The sequence below is a fragment of the Chiloscyllium punctatum genome, chromosome 22 (genome assembly GCF_047496795.1).
Source record: "Chiloscyllium punctatum isolate Juve2018m chromosome 22, sChiPun1.3, whole genome shotgun sequence".
Taxonomy (NCBI): Eukaryota; Metazoa; Chordata; class Chondrichthyes; order Orectolobiformes; family Hemiscylliidae; genus Chiloscyllium; species Chiloscyllium punctatum.
The window spans coordinates 2,755,639-2,779,824 of record NC_092760.1 but is presented as its reverse complement, the minus strand read 5'-3'; positions in this window follow the sequence as shown (position 1 = coordinate 2,779,824).

Genomic DNA, 24,186 nt, shown 5'->3' with positions numbered 1-24,186 from the left:
GCCACTCTGTTTCTCGCCCTCTGTTTCAGCCCCTCTGTTTCTTGCACTCTGTTTCTTGCCCTGTTTCAGCCCCTCTGTTTCAGCCCCTCTGTTTCAGCCCCTCTGTTTCAGACCTTCTGTTTCTCAACCCTCTGTTTCAGCCCCTCTGATTCAGCCCCTCTGATTCAGTCCCTCTGGTTCCCGCCCCTCTGTTTCAGCCCCTCTGTTTCTAGACCCCAGTTTCAGCCCCTCTGTTTCTCGCCCCCTGTTTCAGCCCCTTTGTTTCTCGCCCTCTGTTTCTCGCCCTCTGTTTCAGCCCCTCTGTTTCTCGCCCTCTGTTTCAGCCCCTCTGTTTCACTCCCTCTGTTTCAGACCCTCTGTTTCTCGCCCTCTGTTTCAGCCCCTCTGTTTCTCGCCCTCTGTTTCAGCCCCTCTGTTTCAGCACCTCTGTTTCTCACCCTCTGTTTCTCACCCTCTGTTTCAGCCTCTCTGTTTCTGCCCGCTGTTTCAGCCCCTCTGTTTCAGCCCCTCTGTTTCTCGTACTCTGTTTCAGCCCCTCTGTTTCTCGCCCTCTGTTTCAGCCCCTCTGATTCAGCCCCTCTGATTCTCGCCCTCTGATTCTGCCCCTCTGTTTCTCGCCCTCTGTTCCAGCCCCTCTGTTTCTCGCCCTCTGTTTCTGCCCCTCTGTTTCAGCCCCTCTGTTTCAGCCCCTCTGTTTCAGCCCCTCTGTTTCAGCCCCTCTATTTCTCGCCCTCTGTTTCAGCCCCTCTGTTTCAGCCCCTCTCTTTCAGTCCCTCTGTTTCTCGTCCTCTGTTCCTCGCCCTCTGTTTCAGCCCCTCTGTTTCTCGCCCTCTGTTTCAGCCCCTGTGTTTCACGCCCTCTGTTTCAGCCCCTCTGTTTCAGCCCCTCTGTTTCAGCCCCTCTGTTTCAGCCCCTCTGTTTCAGCCCCTCTGTTTCAGCCCCTCTGTTTCTCGCCCTGTGTTTCAGCCCCTCTGTTTCAGCCCCTCTGTTTCTCGCTCTCTGTTTCAGCCCCTCTGTTTCAGAAACTCTGTTTCAGCCCCTCTGTTTCTCGCCCTCTGTTTCAGCCCCTCTGTTTCTCGCCCTCTGTTTCAGCCCCTCTGATTCAGTCCGTCTGATTCAGCCCCTCTGTTTCAGCCCCTCTGTTTCAGCCCCTCTGTTTCAGCCCCTCTGTTTCTCGCCCTCTGTTTCTTGCCCTCTGTTTCTCGCCCTCTGATTCAGCCCCTCTGTTTCAGCCCCTCTGTTTCAGCCCCTCTGTTTCTCGCCCTCTGTTTCAGCCACTCTGTTTCACGCCCTCTGTTTCAGCCCCTCTGTTTCAGCCCCTCTGTTTCAGCCCCTCTGTTTCTCGCCCTCTGTTTCAGCCCCTCTGTTTCTTGCCCTCTGTTTCTCGCCCTCTGTTTTAGCCCCTCTGTTTCAGCTCCTCTGTTTCAGCCCCTCTGTTTCAGACCCTCTGTTTCTCGCCCTCTGTTTCAGCCCCTCTGTTTCTCGCCCTCTGTTTCAGCCCCTCTGATTCAGTCCCTCTGATTCAGCCCCACTGTTTCAGCCCCTCTGTTTCAGCCCCTCTGTTTCTCGCCCTCTATTTCTCGCCCTCTGTTTTTCGCCCTCTGTTTCAGCCCCTCCGTTTCTCGCCCTCTGTTTCAGCCACTCTGTTTCAGCCCCTCTGTTTCACGCCCTCTGTTTCAGTCCCTCTGTTTCTCGCCCTCTGTTTCAGCACCTCTGTTTCAGCCCCTCTGTTTCTCGCCCTCTGTTTCAGCCCCTCTGTTTCAGCCCGTCTGTTTCAGCCACTCTGTTTCTCGCCCTCTGTTTCAGCCCCTCTGTTTCTCGCCCTCTGTTTCTTCCCCTCTGTTTCTCACCCTCTCTTTCATCACCTCTGTTTCAGCCCCTCTGATTCAGCCCCTCTGTTTCAGCCCCTCTGTTTCTCGCCCTATGTTTCAGCCCCTCTGTTTCAGCCCCTCTGTTTCAGCCCCTCTGTTTCTCGCCCTCTGTTTCTTCCCCTCTGTTTCTCGCCCTCTGTTTCATCACCTCTGTTTCAGCCTCTCTATTTCAGCCCCTCTGTTTCAGCCCCTCTGTTTCTCGCCCTATGTTTCAGCCCCTCTGTTTCAGCCCCTCTGTTTCAGCCCCTCTGTTTCTCGCCCTCTGTTTCAGCCCCTGTGTTTCTCGCCCTCTGTTTTTCGCCCTCTTTTTCATCCCCTCCGTTTCTCGCCCTCTGTTTCAGCCACTCTGTTTCAGCCCCTCTGTTTCACGCCCTCTGTTTCAGTCCCTCTGTTTCTCGCCCTCTGTTTCAGCACCTCTGTTTCAGCCCCTCTCTTTCTCGCCCTCTGTTTCAGCCCCTCTGTTTCAGCCCGTCTGTTTCAGCCACTCTGTTTCTCGCCCTCTGTTTCAGCCCCTCTGTTTCTCGCCCTCTGCTTCTTCCCCTCTGTTTCTCACCCTCTCTTTCATCACCTCTGTTTCAGCCCCTCTGATTCAGCCCCTCTGTTTCCGCCCCTCTGTTTCTCGCCCTATGTTTCAGCACCTCTGTTTCAGCCCCTCTGTTTCAGCCCCTCTGTTTCTCGCCCTCTGTTTCTTCCCCTCTGTTTCTCGCCCTCTGTTTCATCACCTCTGTTTCAGCCTCTCTATTTCAGCCCCTCTGTTTCAGCCCCTCTGTTTCTCGCCCTATGTTTCAGCCCCTCTGTTTCAGCCCCTCTGTTTCAGCCCCTCTGTTTCTCGCCCTCTGTTTCAGCCCCTGTGTTTCTTGCCCTCTGTTTCTAGCTCTCTGTTTCAGCCCCTCTGTTTCAGCCCCTCTGTTTCAGCCCCTCTGTTTCTCGCCCTCTGTTTCAGCCCCTCTGTTTCTCGCCCTCTGCTTCAGCCCCTCTGATTCAGTCCCTCTGATTCAGCCCCTCTGTTTCAGCCCCTCTGTTTCAGCCCCTCTGTTTCTCGCCCTCTGTTTCTCGCGCTCTGTTTCTTGCCCTCTGTTTCTCGCCCTCTGTTTCAGCCCCTCTGTTTCAGCCCCTCTGTTTCAGCCCCTCTGTTTCTCGCCCTGTGTTTCAGCCACTGTGTTTCACGCCCTCTGTTTCACCCCCTCTGTTTCAGCCCCTCTGTTTCAGCCCCTCTGTTTATCGCCCTCTGTTTCAGCCCCTCTGTTTCTTGCCCTCCGTTTCTCGCCCTCTGTTTCAGCACCTCTGTTTCAGCCCCTCTGTTTCAGCCCCTCTGTTTCTTGCCCTCTGTTTCTCGCCCTCTGTTTCAGCCCCTCTTTTTCTCGCCCTCTGTTTCAGCCCCTCTGATTCAGTCCCTCTGATTCAGCCCCTCTGTTTCAGCCCCTCTGTTTCAGCCCCTCTGTTTCTCGCCCCGTGTTTCAGCCCCTGTGTTTCTTGCCCTCTGTTTCTCGCTCTCTGTTTCAGCCCCTCTGTTTCTTGCCCTCTGTTTCAGCCGCTCTGATTCAGTCCATCTGATTCAGCCCCTCTGTTTCAGCCCCTCTGTTTCAGCCCCTCTGTTTCTCGCCCTCTGTTTCAGCCACTGTGTTTCACGCCCTATGTTTCAGCCCCTCTTTTTCAGCCCCTCTGTTTCAGCCCCTCTGTTTCTCGCCCTCTGTTTCAGCCCCTCTGTTTCTTGCCCTCTGTTTCTCGCCCTCTGTTTTAGCCCCTCTGTTTCAGCTCCTCTGTTTCAGCCCCTCTGTTTCAGACCCTCTGTTTCTCGCCCTCTGTTTCATCCCCTCTGTTCCTCGCCCTCTGTTTCAGCCCCTCTGATTCAGTCCCTCTGATTCAGCCCCACTGTTTCAGCCCCACTGTTTCAGCCCCTCTGTTTCTCGCCCTCTATTTCTCGCACTCTGTTTTTCGCCCTCTGTTTCAGCCCCTCCGTTTCTCGCCCTCTGTTTCAGCCCCTCTGTTTCAGCCCCTCTGTTTCTCGCCCTCTGTTTCAGTCCCTCTGTTTCTCGCACTCTGTTTCAGCCCCTCTGTTTCAGCCCCTCTGTTTCTCGCCCTCTGTTTCAGCCCCTCTGTTTCAGCCCCTCTGTTTCAGCCCCTCTGTTTCTCGCCCTGTGTTTCAGCCCCTCTGTTTCTCGCCCTCTGTTTCTTCCCCTCTGTTTCTCGCCCTCTCTTTCATCACCTCTGTTTCAGCCCCTCTGATTCAGCCCCTCTGTTTCAGCCCCTCTGTTTCTCGCCCTATGTTTCAGCCCCTCTGTTTCAGCCCCTCTGTTTCAGCCCCTCTGTTTCAGCCCCTCTGTTTCTCGCCCTCTGTTTCTTCCCCTCTGTTTCTCGCCCTCTGTTTCATCACCTCTGTTTCAGCCTCTCTATTTCAGCCCCTCTGTTTCAGCCCCTCTGTTTCTCGCCCTATGTTTCAGCCCCTCTGTTTCAGCCCCACTGTTTCAGCCCCTCTGTTTCAGTCCCTCTGTTTCAGCCCCTCTGTTTCTCGCCCTCTGTTTCTGCCCCTGTGTTTCTTGCCCTCTGTTTCTCGCTCTCTGTTTCAGCCCCTCTGTTTCAGCCCCTCTGTTTCGGCCCCTCTGTATCTCGCCCACTGTTTCAGCCCCTCTGTTTCTCGCCCTCTGTTTCAGCCCCTCTGATTCAGTCCCTCTGATTCAGCCCCTCTGTTTCAGCCCCTCTGTTTCAGCCCCTCTGTTTCTCGCCCTCTGTTTCTCGCCCTCTGTTTCTTGCCCTCTGTTTCTCGCCCTCTGTTTCAGCCCCTCTGTTTCAGCCCCTCTGTTTCAGCCCCTCTGTTTCAGCCCCTCTGTCTCTCGCCCTCTGTTTCAGCCCCTCTGTTTCTTGCCCTCTGTTTCTCGCCCTCTGTTTCAGCCCCTCTTTTTCTCGCCCTCTGTTTCAGCCCCTCTGATACAGTCCCTCTGATTCAGCCCCTCTGTTTCAGCCCCTCTGTTTCAGCCCCTCTGTTTCTCGCACTCTGTTTCTCGCCCTCTGTTTTTCGCCCTCTGTTTCAGCCCCTCTGTTTCTCGCCCGCTGTTTCAGCCACTCTGTTTCAGCCCCTCTGTTTCTCACCCTCTGTTTCAGTCCCTCTGTTTCTCGCCCTCTGTTTCAGCCCCTCTGTTTCAGTCCCTCTGTTTCTCGCCCTCTGTTTCAGCCCCTCTATTTCAGCCCCTCTGTTTCTTCCCCTCTGTTTCTCGCCCTCTGTTTCAGCCACTCTGCTTCTCGCCCTCATTTCCTAACCCTCTGTTTCTCGCCCTCTGTTTCATCACCTCTGTTTCAGCCCCTCTGTTTCAGCCCCTCTGTTTCAGCCCCTCTGTTTCTTGCCCTCTGTTTCTCGCCCTCTGTTTCAGCCCCTGTGTTTCATGCCCTCTGTTTCAGCCACTCTGTTTCAGCCCCTCTGTTTCTCGCCCTCTGTTTCAGCCCCTCTGTTTCTTGCCCTCTGTTTCTCGCCCTCTGTTTCAGCCCCTCTGTTTCAGCCCCTCTGTTTCAGCCCCTCTGTTTCAGCCCCTCTGTTTCTCGCCCTCTGTTTCAGCCGCTCTGATTCAGTCCCTCTGATTCAGCCCCTCTGTTTCAGCCCCTCTGTTTCAGCCCCTCTGTTTCTCGCCCTCTGTTTCTTCCCCTCTGTTTCTCGCCCTCTGTTTCATCACCTCTGTTTCAGCCACTCTGTTTCAGCCCCTCTGTTTCAGCCCCTCTGTTTCAGCCCCTCTGTTTCTAGCCCTCTGTTTCTTGCCCTCTGTTTCTTGCCCTCTGTTTCTCGCCCTCTGATTCAGCCCCTCTGTTTCAGCCCCTCTGTTTCAGCCCCTCTGTTTCTCGCCCTCTGTTTCAGCCACTGTGTTTCACGCCCTCTGTTTCAGCCCCTCTGTTTCAGCCCCTCTGTTTCAGCTCCTCTGTTTCTCGCCCTCTGTTTCAGCCCCTCTGTTTCTTGCCCTCTGTTTCTCGCCCTCTGTTTTAGCCCCTCTGTTTCAGCTCCTCTGTTTCAGCCCCTCTGTTTCAGACCCTCTGTTTCTCGCCCTCTGTTTCAGCCCCTCTGTTTCTCGCCCTCTGTTTCAGCCCCTCTGATTCAGTCCCTCTGATTAAGCCCCACTGTTTCAGCCCCACTGTTTCAGCCCCTCTGTTTCTCGCCCTCTGTTTCAGCCCCTCTGTTTCTCGCCCTCTGTTTCAGCCGCTGTGATTCAGTCCCTCTGATTCAGCCCCTCTGTTTCAGCCCCTCTGTTTCAGCCCCTCTGTTTCTTGCCCTCTGTTTCTTCCCCTCTGTTTCACGCCCTCTGTTTCATCACCTCTGTTTCAGCCCCTCTGTTTCAGCCCCTCTGTTTCAGTCCCTCTGTTTCTCGACCTCTGTTTCTCGCCCTCTGTTTCAGCCCCACTGTTTCTCGCCCTCTGTTTCAGCCCCTCTGTTTCAGCCCCTCTGTTTCAGCCCCTCTGTTTCAGCCCCTCTGTTTCAGCCCCCTGTTTCTCGCCCTCTGTTTCTCGCCCTCTGTTTCTTGCCCTGTGTTTCTCACTCTCTGTTTCAGCCCCTCTGTTTCAGCCCCTCTGTTTCAGCCCCTCTGTTTCAGCCCCACTGTTTCTCGACCTCTGTTTCAGCCCCTCTGTTTCTCGCCCTCTGTTTCAGCCCCTCTGTTTCAGCCCCTCTGTTTCAGTCCCTCTGTTTCTCGCCCTCTGTTTCTCGCCCTCTGTTTCAGCCCCACTGTTTCTCGACCTCTGTTTCAGCCCCTGTGTTTCATGCCCTCAGTTTCAGCCCCTCTGTTTCAGCCCCTCTGTTTCAGCCCCACTGTTTCTCGCCCTCTGTTTCTCGCCCTCTGTTTCTTGCCCTGTGTTTCTCACTCTCTGTTTCAGCCCCTCTGTTTCAGCCCCTCTGTTTCAGACCCTCTGTTTCTCGCCCTCTGTTTCAGCCCCTCTGTTTCTCGCCCTCTGTTTCTTGCCCTCTGTTTCTCGCCCTCTGTTTCAGCCCCTCTGTTTCAGCCCCTCTGTTTCTCGCCCTCTGTTTCAGCCACTCTGTTTCTCGCCCTCTGTTTCAGCCCCTCTGTTTCTTGCACTCTGTTTCTTGCCCTGTTTCAGCCCCTCTGTTTCAGCCCCTCTGTTTCAGACCTTCTGTTTATCGCCCTCTGTTTCAGCCCCTCTGATTCAGCCCCTCTGATTCAGTCCCTCTGGTTCCCGCCCCTCTGTTTCAGCCCCTCTGTTTCTAGACCCCAGTTTCAGCCCCTCTGTTTCTCGCCCCCTGTTTCAGCCCCTTTGTTTCTCGCCCTCTGTTTCTCGCCCTCTGTTTCAGCCCCTCTGTTTCTCGCCCTCTGTTTCAGCCCCTCTGTTTCACTCCCTCTGTTTCAGCCCCTCTGTTTCTCGCCCTCTGTTTCAGCCCCTCTGTTTCTCGCCCTCTGTTTCAGCCCCTCTGTTTCAGCCCCTCTGTTTCTCACCCTCTGTTTCTCACCCCCTGTTTCAGCCTCTCTGTTTCTGCCCGCTGTTTCAGCAGCTCTGTTTCAGCCGCTCTGTTTCTCGCCCTCTGTTTCAGCCCCTCTGTTTCAGCCCCTCTGTTTCAGCCCCTCTGTTTCAGTCCCTCTGTTTCTCGCCCTATGTTTCTCGCCCTCTGTTTCAGCCCCTCTGTTTCTCCCCCTCTGTTTCAGCCCCTGTGTTTCATGCCCTCTGTTTCAGCCACTCTGTTTCAGCCCCTCTGTTTCTCGCCCTCTGTTTCAGCCCCTCTGTTTCTTACCCTCTGTTTCTCGCCCTCTGTTTCAGCCCCTCTGTTTCAGCCCCTCTGTTTCAGCCCCTCTGTTTCTCGCCCTCTGTTTCAGCCCCTCTGTTTCAGCCCCTCTGTTTCAGCCCCTCTGTTTCAGCCCCTCTGTTTCAGCCCCCTGTTTCTCGCCCTCTGTTTCTCGCCCTCTGTTTCTTGCCCTGTGTTTCTCACTCTCTGTTTCAGCCCCTCTGTTTCAGCCCCTCTGTTTCAGCCCCTCTGTTTCAGCCCCACTGTTTCTCGACCTCTGTTTCAGCCCCTCTGTTTCTCGCCCTCTGTTTCAGCCCCTCTGTTTCAGCCCCTCTGTTTCAGCCCCTCTGTTTCAGTCCCTCTGTTTCTCGCCCTCTGTTTCTCGCCCTCTGTTTCAGCCCCACTGTTTCTCGCCCTCTGTTTCAGCCCCTGTGTTTCATGCCCTCAGTTTCAGCCCCTCTGTTTCAGCCCCTCTGTTTCAGCCCCACTGTTTCTCGCCCTCTGTTTTTCGCCCTCTGTTTCTTGCCCTGTGTTTCTCACTCTCTGTTTCAGCCCCTCTGTTTCAGCCCCTCTGTTTCAGCCCCTCTGTTTCTCGCCCTCTGTTTCAGCCCCTCTGTTTCTCGCCCTCTGTTTCTTGCCCTCTGTTTCTCGCCCTCTGTTTCAGCCCCTCTGTTTCAGCCCCTCTGTTTCTCGCCCTCTGTTTCAGCCACTCTGTTTCTCGCCCTCTGTTTCAGCCCCTCTGTTTCTTGCACTCTGTTTCTTGCCCTGTTTCAGCCCCTCTGTTTCAGCCCCTCTGTTTCAGACCTTCTGTTTCTCGCCCTCTGTTTCAGCCCCTCTGATTCAGCCCCTCTGATTCAGTCCCTCTGGTTCCCGCCCCTCTGTTTCAGCCCCTCTGTTTCTAGACCCCAGTTTCAGCCGCTCTGTTTCTCGCCCTCTGTTTCAGCCCCTCTGTTTCAGCCCCTCTGTTTCAGCCCCTCTGTTTCAGTCCCTCTGTTTCTCGCCCTATGTTTCTCGCCCTCTGTTTCAGCCCCTCTGTTTCTCCCCCTCTGTTTCAGCCCCTGTGTTTCATGCCCTCTGTTTCAGCCACTCTGTTTCAGCCCCTCTGTTTCTCGCCCTCTGTTTCAGCCCCTCTGTTTCTTACCCTCTGTTTCTCGCCCTCTGTTTCAGCCCCTCTGTTTCAGCCCCTCTGTTTCAGCCCCTCTGTTTCTCGCCCTCTGTTTCAGCCCCTCTGTTTCTCGCCCTCTGTTTCAGCCGCTATGATTCAGTCCCTCTGATTCAGCCCCTCTGTTTCAGCCCCTCTGTTTCTTGCCCTCTGTTTCTTCCCCTCTGTTTCACGCTCTCTGTTTCATCACCTCTGTTTCAGCCCCTCTGTTTCAGCCCCTCTGTTTCAGTCCCTCTGTTTCTCGACCTCTGTTTCTCGCCCTCTGTTTCAGCCCCACTGTTTCTCGCCCTCTGTTTCAGCCCCTGGGTTTCATGCCCTCAGTTTCAGCCCCTCTGTTTCAGCCCCTCTGTTTCAGCCCCCTGTTTCTCGCCCTCTGTTTCTCGCCCTCAGTTTCTTGCCCTGTGTTTCTCACTCTCTGTTTCAGCCCCTCTGTTTCAGCCCCTCTGTTTCAGCCCCTCTGTTTCAGCCCCACTGTTTCTCGACCTCTGTTTCAGCCCCTCTGTTTCTCGCCCTCTGTTTCAGCCCCTCTGTTTCAGCCCCTCTGTTTCAGCCCCTCTGTTTCAGTCCCTCTGTTTCTCGCCCTCTGTTTCTCGCCCTCTGTTTCAGCCCCACTGTTTCTCGCCCTCTGTTTCAGCTCCTGTGTTTCATGCCCTCAGTTTCAGCCCCTCTGTTTCAGCCCCTCTGTTTCAGCCCCTCTGTTTCTCGCCCTCTGTTTCTCGCCCTCTGTTTCTTGCCCTGTGTTTCTCACTCTCTGTTTCAGCCCCTCTGTTTCAGCCCCTCTGTTTCAGCCCCTCTGTTTCTCGCCCTCTGTTTCAGCCCCTCTGTTTCTCGCCCTCTGTTTCTTGCCCTCTGTTTCTCGCCCTCTGTTTCAGCCCCTCTGTTTCAGCCCCTCTGTTTCTCGCCCTCTGTTTCAGCCACTCTGTTTCTCGCCCTCTGTTTCAGCCCCTCTGTTTCTTGCACTCTGTTTCTTGCCCTGTTTCAGCCCCTCTGTTTCAGCCCCTCTGTTTCAGCCCCTCTGTTTCAGACCTTCTGTTTCTCGCCCTCTGTTTCAGCCCCTCTGATTCAGCCCCTCTGATTCAGTCCCTCTGGTTCCCGCCCCTCTGTTTCAGCCCCTCTGTTTCTAGACCCCAGTTTCAGCCCCTCTGTTTCTCGCCCCCTGTTTCAGCCCCTTTGTTTCTCGCACTCTGTTTCTCGCCCTCTGTTTCAGCCCCTCTGTTTCTCGCCCTCTGTTTCAGCCCCTCTGTTTCACTCCTTCTGTTTCAGACCCTCTGTTTCTCGCCCTCTGTTTCAGCCCCTCTGTTTCTCGCCCTCTGTTTCAGCCCCTCTGTTTCAGCCCCTCTGTTTCTCACCCTCTGTTTCTCGTACTCTGTTTCAGCCCCTCTGTTTCTCGCCCTCTGTTTCAGCCCCTCTGATTCAGCCCCTCTGATTCTCGCCCTCTGTTTCTGCCCCTCTGTTTCTCGCCCTCTGTTCCAGCCCCTCTGTTTCTTGCCCTCTGTTTCTGCCCGCTGTTTCAGCCCCTCTGTTTCAGCCCCTCTGTTTCTCGTACTCTGTTTCAGCCCCTCTGTTTCTCGCCCTCTGTTTCAGCCCCTCTGATTCAGCCCCTCTGATTCTCGCCCTCTGTTTCTGCCCCTCTGTTTCTCGCCCTCTGTTCCAGCCCCTCTGTTTCTCGCCCTCTGTTTCTGCCCCTCTGTTTCAGCCCCTCTGTTTCAGCCCCTCTGTTTCAGCCCCTCTGTTTCAGCCCCTCTATTTCTCGCCCTCTGTTTCAGCCCCTCTGTTTCAGCCCCTCTGTTTCAGCCCCTCTCTTTCAGTCCCTCTGTTTCTCGCCCTCTGTTCCTCGCCCTCTGTTTCAGCCCCTCTGTTTCTCGCCCTCTGTTTCAGCCCCTGTGTTTCACGCCCTCTGTTTCAGCCCCTCTGTTTCAGCCCCTCTGTTTCAGCCCCTCTGTTTCTCGCTCTCTGTTTCAGCCCCTCTGTTTCAAAAACTCTGTTTCAGCCCCTCTGTTTCTCGCCCTATGTTTCAGCCCCTCTGTTTCAGCCCCTCTGTTTCAGCCCCTCTGTTTCTCGCCCTCTGTTTCTTCCCCTCTGTTTCTCGCCCTCTGTTTCATCACCTCTGTTTCAGCCTCTCTATTTCAGCCCCTCTGTTTCAGCCCCTCTGTTTCTCGCCCTATGTTTCAGCCCCTCTGTTTCAGCCCCTCTGTTTCTGCCCCTCTGTTTCTCGCCCTCTGTTTCAGCCCCTGTGTTTCTTGCCCTCTGTTTCTCGCTCTCTGTTTCAGCCCCTCTGTTTCAGCCCCTCTGTTTCTCGCCCTCTGTTTCAGCCCCTCTGTTTCTCGCCATCTGTTTCAGCCCCTCTGATTCAGTCCTTCTGATTCAGCCCCTCTGTTTCAGCCCCTCTGTTTCAGCCCCTATGTTTCTCGCCCTCTGTTTCTCGCGCTCTGTTTCTTGCCCTCTGTTTCTCGCCCTCTGTTTCAGCCCCTCTGTTTCAGCCCCTCTGTTTCAGCCCCTCTGTTTCTCGCCCTGTGTTTCAGCCACTGTGTTTCACGCCCTCTGTTTCAGCCCCTCTGTTTCAGCCCCTCTGTTTCAGCCCCTCTGTTTCTCGCCCTCTGTTTCAGCCCCTCTGTTTCTTGCCCTCTGTTTCTCGCCCTCTGTTTCAGCCCCTCTGTTTCAGCCCCTCTGTTTCAGCCCCTCTGTTTCTTGCCCTCTGTTTCTCGCCCTCTGTTTCAGCCCCTCTTTTTCTCGCCCTCTGTTTCAGCCCCTCTGATTCAGTCCCTCTGATTCAGCCCCTCTGTTTCAGCCCCTCTGTTTCAGCCCCTCTGTTTCTCGCCCCGTGTTTCAGCCCCTGTGTTTCTTGCCCTCTGTTTCTCGCTCTCTGTTTCAGCCCCTCTGTTTCAGCCCCTCTGTTTCAGCCCCTCTGTTTCTCGCCCTCTGTTTCAGCCCCTCTGTTTCTCGCCCTCTGTTTCAGCCGCTCTGATTCAGTCCATCTGATTCAGCCCCTCTGTTTCAGCCCCTCTGTTTCAGCCCCTCTGTTTCTCGCCCTCTGTTTCAGCCACTGTGTTTCACGCCCTCTGTTTCAGCCCCTCTGTTTCAGCCCTTCTGTTTCAGCCCCTCTGTTTCTCGCCCTCTGTTTCAGCCCCTCTGTTTCTTGCCCTCTGTTTCTCGCCCTCTGTTTTAGCCCCTCTGTTTCAGCTCCTCTGTTTCAGCCCCTCTGTTTCAGACCCTCTGTTTCTCGCCCTCTGTTTCATCCCCTCTGTTTCTCGCCCTCTGTTTCAGCCCCTCTGATTCAGTCCCTCTGATTCAGCCCCACTGTTTCAGCCCCACTGTTTCAGCCCCTCTGTTTCTCGCCCTCTATTTCTCGCCCTCTGTTTTTCGCCCTCTGTTTCAGCCCCTCCGTTTCTCGCCCTCTGTTTCAGCCACTCTGTTTCAGCCCCTCTGTTTCTCGCCCTCTGTTTCAGTCCCTCTGTTTCTCGCACTCTGTTTCAGCCCCTCTGTTTCAGCCCCTCTGTTTCTCGCCCTCTGTTTCAGCCCCTCTGTTTCAGCCCCTTTGTTTCAGCCCCTCTGTTTCTCGCCCTGTGTTTCAGCCCCTCTGTTTCTCGCCCTCTGTTTCTTCCCCTCTGTTTCTCGCCCTCTCTTTCATCACCTCTGTTTCAGCCCCTCTGATTCAGCCCCTCTGTTTCAGCCCCTCTGTTTCTCGCCCTATGTTTCAGCCCCTCTGTTTCAGCCCCTCTGTTTCAGCCCCTCTGTTTCAGCCCCTCTGTTTCTCGCCCTCTGTTTCTTCCCCTCTGTTTCTCGCCCTCTGTTTCATCACCTCTGTTTCAGCCTCTCTATTTCAGCCCCTCTGTTTCAGCCCCTCTGTTTCTCGCCCTATGTTTCAGCCCCTCTGTTTCAGCCCCTCTGTTTCAGCCCCTCTGTTTCAGTCCCTCTGTTTCAGCCCCTCTGTTTCTCGCCCTCTGTTTCTGCCCCTGTGTTTCTTGCCCTCTGTTTCTCGCTCTCTGTTTCAGCCCCTCTGTTTCAGCCCCTCTGTTTCAGCCCCTCTGTATCTCGCCCTCTGTTTCAGCCCCTCTGTTTCTCGCCCTCTGTTTCCGCCTCTCTGATTCAGTCCCTCTGATTCAGCCCCTCTGTTTCAGCCCCTCTGTTTCAGCCCCTCTGTTTCTCGCCCTCTGTTTCTCGCCCTCTGTTTCTTGTCCTCTGTTTCTCGCCCTCTGTTTCAGCCCCTCTGTTTCAGCCCCTCTGTTTTAGCCCCTCTGTTTCAGCCCCTCTGTCTCTCGCCCTCTGTTTCAGCCCCTCTGTTTCTCGCCCTCTGTTTCTCGCCCTCTGTTTCAGCCCCTCTTTTTCTCGCCCTCTGTTTCAGCCCCTCTGATTCAGTCCCTCTGATTCAGCCCCTCTGTTTCAGCCCCTCTGTTTCAGCCCCTCTGTTTCTCGCACTCTGTTTCTCGCCCTCTGTTTTTCGCCCTCTGTTTCAGCCCCTCTGTTTCTCGCCCGCTGTTTCAGCCACTCTGTTTCAGCCCCTCTGTTTCTCACCCTATGTTTCAGTCCCTCTGTTTCTCGCCCTCTGTTTCAGCCCCTCTGTTTCAGTCCCTCTGTTTCTCGCCCTCTGTTTCAGCCCCGCTGTTTCAGCCCCTCTGTTTCAGCCCCTCTGTTTCTCGCCCTCTGTTTCAGCCACTCTGCTTCTCGCCCTCATTTCCTAACCCTCTGTTTCTCGCCCTCTGTTTCATCACCTCTGTTTCAGCCCCTCAGTTTCAGCCCCTCTGTTTCAGCCCCTCTGTTTCTTGCCCTCTGTTTCTCGCCCTCTGTTTCAGCCCCTGTGTTTCATGCCCTCTGTTTCAGCCACTCTGTTTCAGTCCCTCTGTTTCTCGCCCACTGTTTCTCGCCCTCTGTTTCAGCCCCACTGTTTCTCGCCCTCTGTTTCAGCCCCTGTGTTTCATGCCCTCTGTTTCAGCCCCTCTGTTTCAGCCCCTCTGTTTCAGCCCCTCTGTTTCTCGCCCTCTGTTTCTCGCCCTCTGTTTCTTGCCCTGTGTTTCTCACTCTCTGTTTCAGCCCCTCTGTTTCAGCCCCTCTGTTTCAGCCCCTCTGTTTCTCGCCCTCTGTTTCAGCCCCTCTGTTTCTCGCCCTCTGTTTCTTGGCCTATGTTTCTCGCCCTCTGTTTCAGCCCCTCTGTTTCAGCCCCTCTGTTTCAGCCCCTCTGTTTCTCGCCCTCTGTTTCAGCCCCTGTGTTTCACGCCCTCTGTTTCAGCCCCTCTGTTTCAGCCAGTCTGTTTCTCGCCCTCTGTTTCAGCCCCTCTGTTTCTTGCACTCTGTTTCTTGCCCTGTTTCAGCCCCTCTGTTTCAGCCCCTCTGTTTCAGCCCCTCTGTTTCAGACCCTCTGTTTCTCGCCCTCTGTTTCAGCCCCTCTAATTCAGTCCCTCTGTTTCCCGCCCCTCTGGTTCCCGCCCCTCTGTTTCAGCCCCTCTGTTTCTAGACCCCAGTTTGAGCCCCTCTGTTTCTCGCCCCCTGTTTCAGCCCCTTTGTTTCTCGCCCTCTGTTTCTCGCCCTCTGTTTCAGCCCCTCTGTTTCTCGCCCTCTGTTTCAGCCCCTCTGTTTCTCTCCATCTGTTTCAGACCCTCTGTTTCTCGCCCTCTGTTTCAGCCCCTCTGTTTCTCGCCCTCTGTTTCAGCCCCTCTGTTTCAGCCCCTCTGTTTCAGCCTCTCTGTTTCTCCCCCTCTGTTTCAGCCTCTCTGTTTCTGCCCGCTGTTTCAGCCCCTCTGTTTCAGCCCCTCTGTTTCTCGTACTCTGTTTCAGCCCCTCTGTTTCTCGTCTTCTGTTTCAGCCCCTCTGATTCAGCCCCTCTGATTCTCGCCCTCTGTTTCTGCCCCTCTGTTTCTCGCCCTCTGTTCCAGCCCCTCTGTTTCTCGCCCTCTGTTTCTGCCCCTCTGTTTCAGCCCCTCTGTTTCAGCCCCTCTGTTTCAGCCCCTCTGTTTCTGGCCCTCTGTTTCAGCCCCTCTGTTTCTGGCCCTCTGTTTCAGCCCCTCTACTTCTCGCCCTCTGTTTCAGCCCCTCTGTTTCAGCCCCTCTGTTTCAGCCCCTCTCTTTCAGTCCCTCTGTTTCTCACCCTCTGTTCCTCGCCCTCTGTTTCAGCCCCTCTGTTTCTCGCCCTCTGTTTCATCCCCTGTGTTTCACGCCCTCTGTTTCAGCCCCTCTGTTTCAGCCCCTCTGTTTCAGCCCCTCTGTTTCTCGCCCTCTGTTTCAGCCCCTCTGTTTCTCGCCCTCTGTTTCAGCCCCTCTGATTCAGTCCCTCTGATTCAGCCCCTCTGTTTCAGCCCCTCTGTTTCAGCCCCTCTGTTTCTCGCCCTCTGTTTCTCGCCCTCTGTTTCTTGCCCTCTGTTTCTCGCCCTCTGTTTCAGCCCCTCTGTTTCAGCCCCTCTGTTTCAGCCCCTCTGTTTCAGCCCCTCTGTTTCTCGCCCTCTGTTTCAGCCCCTCTGTTTCTTGCCCTCTGTTTCTCGCCATCTGTTTCAGCCCCTCTGTTTCAGCCCCTCTGTTTCAGCCCCTCTGTTTCTTGCCCTCTGTTTCTCGCCCTCTGTTTCAGCCCCTCTTTTTCTCGCCCTCTGTTTCAGCCCCTCTGGTTCAGTCCCTCTGATTCAGCCCCTCTGTTTCAGCCCCTCTGTTTCAGCCCCTCTGTTTCTCGCACTCTGTTTCTCGCCCTCTGTTTTTCGCCCTCTGTTTCAGCCCCTCTATTTCTCGCCCTCTGTTTCAGCAACTCGGTTTCAGCCCCTCTGTTTCTCGCCCTCTGTTTCAGTCCCTCTGTTTCTCGCCCTCTGTTTCAGCCCCTCTGTTTCAGCCCCTCTGTTTCAGCCCCTCTGTTTCTTGCCCTCTGTTTCTCGCCCTCTGTTTCAGCCCCTCTTTTTCTCGCCCTCTGTTTCAGCCCCTTTGATTCAGTCCCTCTGATTCAGCCCCTCTGTTTCAGCCCCTCTGTTTCAGCCCCTCTGTTTCTCGCACTCTGTTTCTCGCCCTCTGTTTTTCGCCCTCTGTTTCAGCCCCTCTGTTTTTCGCCCTCTGTTTCAGCCACTCTGTTTCAGCCCCTCTGTTTCTCGCCCTCTGTTTCAGTCCCTCTGTTTCTCGCCCTCTGTTTCAGCCCCTCTGTTTCAGCCCCTCTGTTTCTCGCCCTCTTTTTCAGCCCCTCTGTTTCAGCCCCTCTGTTTCAGCCCCTCTGTTTCTCGCCATCTGTTTCAGCCCCTCTGCTTCTCGTCCTCATTTCCTTCCCCTCTGTTTCTCGCCCTCTGTTTCATCACCTCTGTTTCAGCCCCTCTGTTTCAGCCCCTCTGTTTCAGCCCCTCTGTTTCTCGCCCTCTGTTTCAGCCCCTCTGTTTCTCGCCCTCTGTTTCAGCCCCTCTGTTTCAGCCCCTCTGTTTCAGCCCCTCTGTTTCAGCCCCTCTGTTTCAGTCCCTCTGTTTCTCGCCCTATGTTTCTCGCCCTCTGTTTCAGCCCCTCTGTTTCTCGCCCTCTGTTTCAGCCCCTGTGTTTCATGCCCTCTGTTTCAGCCACTCTGTTTCAGCCCCTCTGTTTCTCGCCCTCTGTTTCAGCCCCTCTGTTTCAGCCCCTCTGTTTCAGCCCCTCTGTTTCTCGCCCTCTGTTTCAGCCCCTATGTTTCTCGCCCTCTGTTTCAGCCGCTATGATTCAGTCCCTCCGATTCAGCCCCTCTGTTTCAGCCCCTCTGTTTCAGCCCCTCTGTTTCTTGCCCTCTGTTTCTTCCCCTCTGTTTCTCGCCCTCTGTTTCATCACCTCTGTTTCAGCCCCTCTGTTTCAGCCCCACTGTTTCTCGACCTCTGTTTCAGCCCCTCTGTTTCTCGCCCTCTGTTTCAGCCCCTCTGTTTCAGCCCCTCTGTTTCAGCCCCTCTGTTTCAGTCCCTCTGTTTCTCGCCCTCTGTTTCTCGCCCTCTGTTTCAGCCCCACTGTTTCTCGCCCTCCGTTTCAGCCCCTGTGTTTCATGCCCTCAGTTTCAGCCCCTCTGTTTCAGCCCCTCTGTTTCAGCCCCTCTGTTTCTCGCCCTCTGTTTCTCGCCCTCTGTTTCTTGCCCTGTGTTTCTCACTCTCTGTTTCAGCCCCTCTGTTTCAGCCCCTCTGTTTCAGCCCCTCTGTTTCAGCCCCTCTGTTTCTCGCCCTCTGTTTCAGCCCCTCTGTTTCTCGCCCTCTGTTTCTTGCCCTCTGTTTCTCGCCCTCTGTTTCAGCCCCTCTGTTTCAGCCCCTCTGTTTCAGCCCCTCTGTTTCTCGCCCTCTGTTTCAGCCCCTGTGTTTCACGCCCTCTGTTTCAGCCCCTCTGTTTCAGCCCCTCTGTTTCAGCCACTCTGTTTCTCGCCCTCTGTTTCAGCCCCTCTGTTTCTTGCACTCTGTTTCTTGCCCTGTTTCAGCCCCTCTGTTTCAGCCCCTCTGTTTCAGCCCCTCTGTTTCAGACACTCTGTTTCTCGCCCTCTGTTTCAGCCCCTCTGATTCAGCCCCTCTGATTCAGTCCCTCTGTTTCCCGCCCCTCTGGTTCCCGCCCCTCTGTTTCAGCCCCTCTGTTTCTAGACCCCAGTTTCAGCCCCTCTGTTTCTCGCCCTCTGTTTCTCGCCCTCTGTTTCAGCCCCTCTGTTTCTCGCCCTCTGTTTCAGCCCCTCTGTTTCACTCCCTCTGTTTCAGAACCTCTGTTTCTCGCCCTCTGTTTCAGCCCCTCTGTTTCTCGCCCTCTGTTTCAGCCCCTCTGTTTCAGCCCCTCTGTTTCAGCCCCTCTGTTTCTCCCCCTCTGTTTCAGCCTCTCTCTTTCTGCCCGCTGTTTCAGCCCCTCTGTTTCAGCCCCTCTGTTTCTCGTACTCTGTTTCAGCCCCTCTGTTTCTCGCCCTCTGTTTCAGCCCCTCTGATTCAGCCCCTCTGATTCTCGCCCTCTGTTTCTGCCCCTCTGTTTCTCGCCCTCTGCTCCAGCCCCTCTGTTTCTCGCCCTCTGTTTCTGCCCCTCTGTTTCAGCCCCTCTGTTTCAGCCCCTCTGTTTCTGGCCCTCTGTTTCAGCCCCTCTATTTCTCGTCCTCTGTTTCAGCCCCTCTGTTTCAGCCCCTCTGTTTCAGCCCCTCTCTTTCAGTCCCTCTGTTTCTCGCCCTCTGTTCCTCGCCCTCTGTTTCAGCCCCTCTGTTTCTCGCCCTCTGTTTCAGCCCCTGTGTTTCACGCCCTCTGTTTCAGCCCCTCTGTTTCAGCCCCTCTGTTTCAGCCCCTCTGTTTCAGCCCCTCTGTTTCTCGCCCTGTGTTTCAGCCCCTCTTTTCAGCCCCTCTGTTTCTCGCTCTCTGTTTCAGCCCCTCTGTTTCAGCCCCTCTGTTTCAGCCCCTCTGTTTCTCGCCCTCTGTTTCAGCCCCTCTGTTTCTCGCCCTCTGTTTCAGCCCCTCTGATTCAGTCCGTCTGATTCAGCCCCTCTGTTTCAGCCCCTCTGTTTCAGCCCCTCTGTTTCTCGCCCTCTGTTTCTTGCCCTCTGTTTCTTGCCCTCTGTTTCTCGCCCTCTGATTCAGCCCCTCTGTTTCAGACCCTCTGTTTCAGCCCCTCTGTTTCTCGCCCTCTGTTTCAGCCCCTCTGTTTCTTGCCCTCTGTTTCTCGCCCTCTGTTTCTGCCCCTCTGTTTCTCGCCCTCTGTTCCAGCCCCTCTGTTTCTCGCCCTCTGTTTCTGCCCCTCTGTTTCAGCCCCTCTGTTTCAGCCCCTCTGTTTCAGCCCCTCTGTTTCTGGCCCTCTGTTTCAGCCCCTCTGTTTCTGGCCCTCTGTTTCAGCCCCTCTATTTCTCGCCCTCTGTTTCAGCCCCTCTGTTTCAGCCCCTCTGTTTCAGCCCCTCTCTTTCAGTCCCTCTGTTTCTCACCCTCTGTTCCTCGCCCTCTGTTTCAGCCCCTCTGTTTCTCGCCCTCTGTTTCATCCCCTCTGTTTCAGCCCCTCTGTTTCAGCCCCTCTGTTTCAGCCCCTCTGTTTCTCGCCCTGTGTTTCAGCCCCTGTGTTTCTTGCCCTCTGTTTCTCGCTCTCTGTTTCAGCCCCTCTGTTTCAGCCCCTCTGTTTCAGCCCCTCTGTTTCTCGCCCTCTGTTTCAGCCCCTCTGTTTCTCGCCCTCTGTTTCAGCCCCTCTGATTCAGTCCCTCTGTTTCAGCCCCTCTGTTTCTCGCCCTCTGTTTCAGCCCCTCTGTTTCAGCCCCTCTGTTTCTCGCCCTCTGTTTCTCGCCCTCTGTTTCTTGCCCTCTGTTTCTCGCCCTCTGTTTCAGCCCCTCTGTTTCAGCCCCTCTGTTTCAGCCCCTCTGTTTCTCGCCCTCTGTTTCAGCCCCTCTGTTTCTTGCCCTCTGTTTCTCGCCATCTGTTTCAGCCCCTCTGTTTCAGCCCCTCTGTTTCAGCCCCTCTGTTTCTTGCCCTCTGTTTCTCGCCCTCTGTTTCTCGCCCTCTGTTTCAGCCCCTCTGTTTCAGCCCCTCTGGTTCAGTCCCTCTGATTCAGCCCCTCTGTTTCAGCCCCTCTGTTTCAGCCCCTCTGTTTCTCGCACTCTGTTTCTCCCCCTCTGTTTTTCGCCCTCTGTTTCAGCCCCTCTATTTCTCGCCCTCTGTTTCAGCCACTCGGTTTCAGCCCCTCTGTTTCTCGCCCTCTGTTTCAGTCCCTCTGTTTCTCGCCCTCTGTTTCAGCCCCTCTGTTTCAGCCCCTCTGTTTCAGCCCCTCTGTTTCTCGTACTCTGTTTCAGCCCCTCTGTTTCTCGCCCTCTGTTTCAGCCCCTCTGATTCAGCCCCTCTGATTCTCGCCCTCTGTTTCTGCCCCTCTGTTTCTCGCCCTCTGTTCCAGCCCCTCTGTTTCTCGCCCTCTGTTTCTGCCCCTCTGTTTCAGCCCCTCTGTTTCAGCCCCTCTGTTTCTGGCCCTCTGTTTCAGCCCCTCTTTTTCTGGCCCTCTGTTTCAGCCCCTCTATTTCTCGCCCTCTGTTTCAGCCCCTCTGTTTCAGCCCCTCTCTTTCAGTCCCTCTGTTTCTCGCCCTCTGTTCCTCGCCCTCTGTTTCAGCCCCTCTGTTTCTCGCCCTCTGTTTCATCCCCTCTGTTTCAGCCCCTCTGTTTCAGCCCCTCTGTTTCAGCCCCTCTGTTTCTCGCCCTGTGTTTCAGCCCCTGTGTTTCTTGCCCTCTGTTTCTCGCTCTCTGTTTCAGCCCCTCTGTTTCAGCCCCTCTTTTTCAGCCCCTCTGTTTCTCGCCCTCTGTTTCAGCCCCTCTGTTTCTCGCCCTCTGTTTCAGCCCCTCTGATTCAGTCCCTCTGTTTCAGCCCCTCTGTTTCTCGCCCTCTGTTTCAGCCCCTCTGTTTCAGCCCCTCTGTTTCTCGCCCTCTGTTTCTCGCCCTCTGTTTCTTGCCCTCTGTTTCTCGCCCTCTGTTTCAGCCCCTCTGTTTCAGCCCCTCTGTTTCAGCCCCTCTGTTTCAGCCCCTCTGTTTCTCGCCCTCTGTTTCAGCCCCTCTGTTTCTTGCCCTCTGTTTCTCGCCATCTGTTTCAGCCCCTCTGTTTCAGCCCCTCTGTTTCAGCCCCTCTGTTTCTTGCCCTCTGTTTCTCGCCCTCTGTTTCTCGCCCTCTGTTTCAGCCCCTCTGTTTCAGCCCCTCTGGTTCAGTCCCTCTGATTCAGCCCCTCTGTTTCAGCCCCTCTGTTTCAGCCCCTCTGTTTCTCGCACTCTGTTTCTCCCCCTCTGTTTTTCGCCCTCTGTTTCAGCCCCTCTATTTCTCGCCCTCTGTTTCAGCCACTCGGTTTCAGCCCCTCTGTTTCTCGCCCTCTGTTTCAGTCCCTCTGTTTCTCGCCCTCTGTTTCAGCCCCTCTGTTTCAGCCCCTCTGTTTCAGCCCCTCTGTTTCTCGTACTCTGTTTCAGCCCCTCTGTTTCTCGCCCTCTGTTTCAGCCCCTCTGATTCAGCCCCTCTGATTCTCGCCCTCTGTTTCTGCCCCTCTGTTTCTCGCCCTCTGTTCCAGCCCCTCTGTTTCTCGCCCTCTGTTTCTGCCCCTCTGTTTCAGCCCCTCTGTTTCAGCCCCTCTGTTTCTGGCCCTCTGTTTCAGCCCCTCTTTTTCTGGCCCTCTGTTTCAGCCCCTCTATTTCTCGCCCTCTGTTTCAGCCCCTCTGTTTCAGCCCCTCTCTTTCAGTCCCTCTGTTTCTCGCCCTCTGTTCCTCGCCCTCTGTTTCAGCCCCTCTGTTTCTCGCCCTCTGTTTCAGCCCCTGTGTTTCACGCCCTCTGTTTCAGCCCCTCTGTTTCAGCCCCTCTGTTTCAGCCCCTCTGTTTCAGCCCCTCTGTTTCTCGCCCTGTGTTTCAGCCCCTCTGTTTCAGCCCCTCTGTTTCTCGCTCTCTGTTTCAGCCCCTCTGTTTCAGCCCCTCTGTTTCAGCCCCTCTGTTTCTCGCCCTCTGTTTCAGCCCCTCTGTTTCTTTCCCTCTGTTTCAGCCCCTCTGATTCAGTCCGTCTGATTCAGCCCCTCTGTTTCAGCCCCTCTGTTTCAGCCCCTCTGTTTCTCGCCCTCTGTTTCTTGCCCTCTGTTTCTTGCCCTCTGTTTCTCGCCCTCTGATTCAGCCCCTCTGTTTCAGCCCCTCTGTTTCAGCCCCTCTGTTTCTCGCCCTCTGTTTCAGCCACTGTGTTTCACGCCCTCTGTTTCAGCCCCTCTGTTTCAGCCCCTCTGTTTCAGCCCCTCTGTTTCTCGCCCTCTGTTTCAGCCCCTCTGATTCAGCCCCTCTGATTCTCGCCCTCTGTTTCTGCCCCTCTGTTTCTCGCCCTCTGTTCCAGCCCCTCTGTTTCTCGCTCTCTGTTTCTGCCCCTCTGTTTCAGCCCCTCTGTTTCAGCCCCTCTGTTTCAGCCCCTCTGTTTCTGGCCCTCTGTTTCAGCCCCTCTGTTTCTGGCCCTCTGTTTCAGCCCCTCTATTTCTCGCCCTCTGTTTCAGCCCCTCTGTTTCAGCCCCTCTGTTTCAGCCCCTCTGTTTCTCGCCCTCTGTTTCTTGCCCTCTGTTTCTTGCCCTCTGTTTCTCGCCCTCTGATTCAGCCCCTCTGTTTCAGCCCCTCTGTTTCAGCCCCTCTGTTTCTCGCCCTCTGTTTCAGCCACTGTGTGTCACGCCCTCTGTTTCAGCCCCTCTGTTTCAGCCCCTCTGTTTCAGCCCCTCTGTTTCAGCCCCTCTGTTTCTCGCCCTCTGTTTCAGCCCCTCTGTTTCTTGCCCTCTGTTTCTCGCCATCTGTTTCAGCCCCTCTGTTTCAGCCCCTCTGTTTCAGCCCCTCTGTTTCTTGCCCTCTGTTTCTCGCCCTCTGTTTCTCGCCCTCTGTTTCAGCCCCTCTGTTTCAGCCCCTCTGGTTCAGTCCCTCTGATTCAGCCCCTCTGTTTCAGCCCCTCTGTTTCAGCCCCTCTGTTTCTCGCACTCTGTTTCTCCCCCTCTGTTTTTCGCCCTCTGTTTCAGCCCCTCTATTTCTCGCCCTCTGTTTCAGCCACTCGGTTTCAGCCCCTCTGTTTCTCGCCCTCTGTTTCAGTCCCTCTGTTTCTCGCCCTCTGTTTCAGCCCCTCTGTTTCAGCCCCTCTGTTTCAGCCCCTCTGTTTCTCGTACTCTGTTTCAGCCCCTCTGTTTCTCGCCCTCTGTTTCAGCCCCTCTGATTCAGCCCCTCTGATTCTCGCCCTCTGTTTCTGCCCCTCTGTTTCTCGCCCTCTGTTCCAGCCCCTCTGTTTCTCGCCCTCTGTTTCTGCCCCTCTGTTTCAGCCCCTCTGTTTCAGCCCCTCTGTTTCTGGCCCTCTGTTTCAGCCCCTCTTTTTCTGGCCCTCTGTTTCAGCCCCTCTATTTCTCGCCCTCTGTTTCAGCCCCTCTGTTTCAGCCCCTCTCTTTCAGTCCCTCTGTTTCTCGCCCTCTGTTCCTCGCCCTCTGTTTCAGCCCCTCTGTTTCTCGCCCTCTGTTTCAGCCCCTGTGTTTCACGCCCTCTGTTTCAGCCCCTCTGTTTCAGCCCCTCTGTTTCAGCCCCTCTGTTTCAGCCCCTCTGTTTCTCGCCCTGTGTTTCAGCCCCTCTGTTTCAGCCCCTCTGTTTCTCGCTCTCTGTTTCAGCCCCTCTGTTTCAGCCCCTCTGTTTCAGCCCCTCTGTTTCTCGCCCTCTGTTTCAGCCCCTCTGTTTCTTTCCCTCTGTTTCAGCCCCTCTGATTCAGTCCGTCTGATTCAGCCCCTCTGTTTCAGCCCCTCTGTTTCAGCCCCTCTGTTTCTCGCCCTCTGTTTCTTGCCCTCTGTTTCTTGCCCTCTGTTTCTCGCCCTCTGATTCAGCCCCTCTGTTTCAGCCCCTCTGTTTCAGCCCCTCTGTTTCTCGCCCTCTGTTTCAGCCACTGTGTTTCACGCCCTCTGTTTCAGCCCCTCTGTTTCAGCCCCTCTGTTTCAGCCCCTCTGTTTCTCGCCCTCTGTTTCAGCCCCTCTGATTCAGCCCCTCTGATTCTCGCCCTCTGTTTCTGCCCCTCTGTTTCTCGCCCTCTGTTCCAGCCCCTCTGTTTCTCGCTCTCTGTTTCTGCCCCTCTGTTTCAGCCCCTCTGTTTCAGCCCCTCTGTTTCAGCCCCTCTGTTTCTGGCCCTCTGTTTCAGCCCCTCTGTTTCTGGCCCTCTGTTTCAGCCCCTCTATTTCTCGCCCTCTGTTTCAGCCCCTCTGTTTCAGCCCCTCTGTTTCAGCCCCTCTGTTTCTCGCCCTCTGTTTCTTGCCCTCTGTTTCTTGCCCTCTGTTTCTCGCCCTCTGATTCAGCCCCTCTGTTTCAGCCCCTCTGTTTCAGCCCCTCTGTTTCTCGCCCTCTGTTTCAGCCACTGTGTGTCACGCCCTCTGTTTCAGCCCCTCTGTTTCAGCCCCTCTGTTTCAGCCCCTCTGTTTCTCGCCCTCTGTTTCAGCCCCTCTGATTCAGCCCCTCTGATTCTCGCCCTCTGTTTCTGCCCCTCTGTTTCTCGCCCTCTGTTCCAGCCCCTCTGTTTCTCGCCCTCTGTTTCTGCCCCTCTGTTTCAGCCCCTCTGTTTCAGCCCCTCTGTTTCAGCCCCTCTGTTTCTGGCCCTCTGTTTCAGCCCCTCTGTTTCTGGCCCTCTGTTTCAGCCCCTCTGTTTCTCGCCCTCTGTTTCATCCCCTGTGTTTCACGCCCTCTGTTTCAGCCCCTCTGTTTCAGCCCCTCTGTTTCAGCCCCTCTGTTTCAGCCCCTCTGTTTCTCGCCCTGTGTTTCAGCCCCTGTGTTTCTTGCCCTCTGTTTCTCGCTCTCTGTTTCAGCCCCTCTGTTTCAGCCCCTCTGTTTCAGCCCCTCTGTTTCTCGCCCTCTGTTTCAGCCCCTCTGTTTCTCGCCCTCTGTTTCAGCCCCTCTGATTCAATCCCTCTGATTCAGCCCCTCTGTTTCAGCCCCTCTGTTTCAGCCCCTCTGTTTCTCGCCCTCTGTTTCTCGCCCTCTGTTTCTTGCCCTCTGTTTCTCGCCCTCTGTTTCAGCCCCTCTGTTTCTGCCCCTCTGTTTCAGCCCCTCTGTTTCAGCCCCT